Source organism: Arachis ipaensis, chromosome B03, assembly GCF_000816755.2.
Source record: "Arachis ipaensis cultivar K30076 chromosome B03, Araip1.1, whole genome shotgun sequence".
NCBI classification, from domain to species: Eukaryota; Viridiplantae; Streptophyta; class Magnoliopsida; order Fabales; family Fabaceae; genus Arachis; species Arachis ipaensis.
Genome location: NC_029787.2, coordinates 9,519,364 through 9,524,830, shown reverse-complemented (window position 1 = coordinate 9,524,830; position 5,467 = coordinate 9,519,364).

The following is a 5,467-nucleotide window of genomic DNA, read 5'->3' as shown; positions in this document are numbered from 1 at the left end:
TTTTAATTTTATATAATTAATTACAACAACAACCTCTTTCTCTGCCTTTCATCCCTTATCCATCCTCCATCTCATTCACCTTCTTGACTTGGTGCTCTGTCGATCTTCTTCTCACATGTCCAAATCACCTGAGACGCGATTCTACCATCTTTTTCATAATGGAAGCTACTCCAACTCTCTCACTTATATCTCTGTTCCTTATTTTATCCAATCGCATATGATCGCTCATCCATCTCAACATCTTCATCTCTACCACACTTAGCTTATGTTCGTGTTTCTTTTTGACCGTCCAACACTCTATATCATAAAGCATAGCCGGTCTTATAGCAGTGTGATAGAATTTACCTTTAAGTTTTAAAGGCACTTTTTTGTTACATATAAAACCAAATGCACTCCGCCATTTTGACCAACTTGTTTGGATCCTATGATTTACATCATGTTCAATCTCTCCATTATCCTGTATGATGCATCCAGGATACTTAAAACTTTGGACTTTTCATATGATGTTTTCTCCAATTTTCATCTCTATATTAGGGTTTTTTCTTCGCAGATCGAACTTACATTCCATATAGTCCGTCTTGCTACGGCTTATGCGCAGACCATACACTTTTAGAGCTTCTCTCCATAAGTCCAACTTCTTATTTAGGTCTTCTCTTAACTCTCCTATAAGGACGATATCATCGGCAAAAAGCATGCACCATGGCACAGACTCTTGGATGTACTCAGTGAGTACTTCAAAGGCTAATGTGAAAATGTATGAAGTTAAGGAAGATCCCTGATGTAATCCTATACCAATAGAAAATTTCTCTGTCACACCACCTTGAGTCTTCACACTTGTTGTGACCCCATCATATATGTCTTTAATTGCATGAATATATGCGATCCTTACTCTCTTCTTTTCTAAAACTTTTCATAAGACCTCTCTTGGTACCCTATCGTATGCTTTTTCCAAATCAATAAACACCGTATGTAGATCCCTTTTATTACTACGATACCTCTCCATCATCTTTCTTAACAGGTATATTGCTTCGGTGGTGGATCTGCCTGGCATAAAACCAAATTGGTTCTCTATTACTTGTGTCTCTTTTCTCAACCTCCGTTCTATCACCTTTTCCCATAACTTCATGGTATGACTCATGAGTTTGATCCCTCTATAATTTTTGCAACTTTGTATATATCCCTTATTCTTCTTAATAGGTATCAAGGTGCTCTTTCTCCACTCATCAGGCATCTTCTTTGACCTTAAAATCTCATTAAAAAGTTTGGTTAACCAATTGATACCTTTTTCTCCAAGGCCCTTCCAAACTTCAATTGGAATATTATTAGGTCCTACCGCCCTACTATTTTTCATCTGCTTTAGAGCCTCTTTTACCTCAAAGTCTCGAATCCTTCAGTAGTAGTAAAAGTTTTGATCTTCTTCCCTTATACATAACCGACCAAGGCTCGAAAGAGTCTTATGCCCTTCATTAAATAACTCGTAGAAGTAGCTCTTCCACCTTTCATTAATCTTCTCCTCTTGAGCCAACACCTCTTCGTCTTTATCCTTTATGCACTTAACCTGATTCAGATCTCTCATTCTTCTTTCACGACTCTTTACGATTCTATATATACTTTTTTTTCCTTCTTTCGTGCCTAAAGACTGGTAGAGACCCTCATATGCTATTTTTTTACTTCACTTACAACCACTTTTGTCTCTTTCTTAGCCGCCTTATATTTTTCCCAATTTTATGCATCGCGACACAAAGACCACTCTTTAAAATACTCCCTTTTTACCTTTATCTTTTCTTGTACACTTGCATTCCACCATTAGGATTTCTTGTCTCTTGGTCCTATCTCTTTAGATTCACCAAAACTTTCTTTTGTTGTTCTTCTGATAACTTCTGCCATCTCTCTCCACATCTCCTCCGCACTTCTATTCCCGTCCCACTTTACCTCTTCTCCTACCCGTCTTAAGAAACTTCTTTGTTCCTCACTTTTCATCTGCTACCACCTCGTCCTTGGGTTCTTCGTATAATGTCTTTTCTTTAACTTTTGCCCAACGCGAAAATCCATGACGAGCATCCTATGTTGTATTGTTAAACTCTCTCCCGAGATAATTTTACAATTAATGCAAAATTTTTGGTCGACTCTCCTCAACAAGAAGAAGTCGATTTGAGAGTTTGTCATGCCACTCTTGTAGGTTATAAGATATTTGTCTCTCTTTTTAAAACATGTATTTGCAATTAGAAGGTCAAAGGTTGAGAAAAAGTCCAAAATAGTTTTATCATCGGCATTGATCACCCCAAAACCATAGCTTCCGTGAATACTTCCATACCCAGTCACTTCTTTTCCAACATGACCATTTAAATCTTCTCTTAAGAAAATCTTATCTTTCGAAGGTATGTCTTGGACCAAACTCTCTAAATCCTCCTAAAACATTATTTTGTATTGTTCGTCCGAACCCACTTGCGGTGCATAGGCACTAATCACATGAAAAGTACCTCCCTCCACCACAAGTTTAATAGAGATGATCCGATCTCCCACCCTCTTGACATCCACTACGTCATTCTTCCACTGCTTATCCACAATAATACCTACCTCATTACTATTCTATACTTTTCCTGTATACCAAAGTTTGAATCCGGAAGTATCCAACTCCCTATTCTTCGCAACAACCCATTTTGTTTCTTGTAGGCACATAATGTTAATCTTCCTCCTTGTTATGGTGTCCACCATCTCCATAGATTTTCCTGTTAGGATGCTTATGTTCCATGTCCCAAATCTCAACCTTCTGTCACTCCGACCTTTACCTTTTACTTTGTGAACTAGCTTATTTACCCTTGTCCGTTCACGGAAACGCAGAAATCCTTACTCATTTAACACTACATCCGGACACCGATGCAGCGGCTCTTGCTCATTTGACACTATACTCGAGCCATACAGCGCGTTACTTCCGGGCAACGACCTAGCTTTAGTGCAATAACGTCTTTGATTCATGTCATGAAGATTCGACTAAGTTTTTATGTTGGTTGTCGAAAACCTAACACAGCCCTTCTCCTTTATCTGAGCTTGGAACTGGCTATGTACTGCAAGTGTAACATATGCGGAGTTAATTTTATATAATTAATTACAAATGCAATTATTTATTTTTAATTTAATTTATTCAAATCAAGTTAATTTTAAAAATATTTGTTACTAGGCTAATGCACCGTTACTATTGTTACTATTCCAAATAAAGTAAGTTAAATGATTAAAAGTTGAATTCTTAAATATACTACAAAGCAAAATATTATGCAATTTCAAATTTTGACTAAATCTATAACAACTTAGATCAATAATATCATGAGCTTAATTACACATCCAAGCATTTTTATATCCAAGTCCAACCAAGTAGACCCAAATTTAACAATAACCACTTTCATTACAACCGCGTGTACACACGCGCGTTTCAATAACGCTTCTTCGTCTTCGTCTTCGCCTTCACGTTCTTTCTTCTTCTTCTTCGCTTTCCCCTTCTTTGTCTTTGCATTCCTTCTTCTTCTTCGCATTCTTCCTTCTTCTTCTTCGTCTTTCTCCTTCTTCTTTTAGCGTTCCCTCTTCTTCTTCGCGTATTTTCTCTCAATCGTCATTCTTTTATTGTTGCTGTGTTGTTGCATTTTTTTTCTTTTCCTCATTTTATTTGAGATTCATTTGGATCCAAAAATAAATCAAATTTGGTTCAGATTTGGTAAATACTTAACAGTAATACCAAGTGAACTTAACTCACTTCACAAATGAACCGAATTCGGTTCAGATTTGAACAAAAAGTGATAAACATTCAATCAGTAAGAAAAGTACATTTCAATTCATTTTTGCATGTAAATAAACTCAATTAAACTAAGAGATGAACCAAATTTCTTAAGGAATAACAGATTTGGTGAATACTTAAAAGTAGTATCAAGTAAACCTAACTCAATTCACAAATGAACCGAATTCGATTCAAATTAGAACAAACAGTTAAAAATTTACTTAAAGAATACAAAATTTAGTCAATACTTATCAAGAGCATCAAGTGAACCTTAATTAACACACAAATAAACTGAGATAAACTAAGAAATGAACTGAAATTATTTAATGATGGTATCAGATAAAATCAGAACTAATAAAGATGTTAGCAAAATGTTGGTATTATTGGTGATGACGATAACGAAAAAGGAAAAGAAAAAGAAGAAGAAGGAGAAGAAGAGAAGAAGAAGAACCTGCGCGAATTTGGAAGAAGAAAGGCAAGGAGGAGAAGGAGAAAAAAAAATAGAGAATGAGAAGGAGAAGGATGCGCGTGCTTTGAAAATTTGTTATAACAACTTGGTTAGACTTGGTTAAGTATTTTGCTTGGATGTAGAGTTTTATTCTAATATAATATTCGATCAGAAGATATGCTTCCTACTCCAAATATTTCGGCATAAAAAATGATAGGGGCTATCAGAATTTATTATTTTTTACCATCATTTAGCTATCAACTCAATTCTTTTAGTCTAGTAATCCAATAATATATTTTATCTCATACTTTTAAACATTAATGACTAATTAATAACTAAAAACAATAAATTCTGATAATCCTCTAACATTTCTCCTTACTTTTTTCATGATTGAGTGAAATATAATGACTTCGGATATAGCTTGAATTGCATTTCTCTAAAGCTCAATGGTTAGAAAAAGCATTCCCCATCCTGTAGTACTTGGCAAGGAATTTACCAAATTTAAGGTAAGTTATGCCAAAATCTTATTTGGAGAATTTGTGATGATCAACAAATTCTGTTTAGAAAGATCATCGGATCCCTTGTGTTAACAATCTGTTAGGCCTTGTGGATATTAATAATGTTGATTATTTGGTGGATTTAATAGAAATAGATATTGCCACTGCCAATAGAGGTTGGAATTTTGATTTCCTAAGCCAAATCCTTTCTCTGGACATATTGAGTCTTATTCATTCCTTGAGAGCCTCTCAATTGTGTTTGATGGATTGCATTGTTTGGTTTTTGGAAGCTTTAGGTATGTTTAGCTGTAAATCTGCTTCATGAGACTTGTGCAAGTTATGGTCGTTGGAGTTACAATAGTGTTTTTAAGCATTTTTAGAAGATGCAGTGTCCTCAAGATAAGTCTTTTTATGTGGTTAATTAGTGATAATACTCTCCTCACAAATTAGGAAGGAGTTATGACTTGTGAGACATATAGCCAATGGGCCGATTGTGGTTTGTGTGTAGTGTGTGGATGAAGATGAATCGGTGTTTTATGTTCTTTATTACGATTCAGTTGCGAAGAATATTTAGATAAGTACTAGTAGGGGTGGCAAGTGGGGAAGGCCCCCTGCGCCAGAAGCCTGCCCCGTCCCGCCTAGTGAGGCGGTCCCAGAATCCCAGTCCGCCCCGCTTAATGGCGGGCTGGCGGGCTAAGCCCGCCAAATATCCTCTTTTTTTTTTTTTTCTTTTAACTATTAAATAATATATATAAA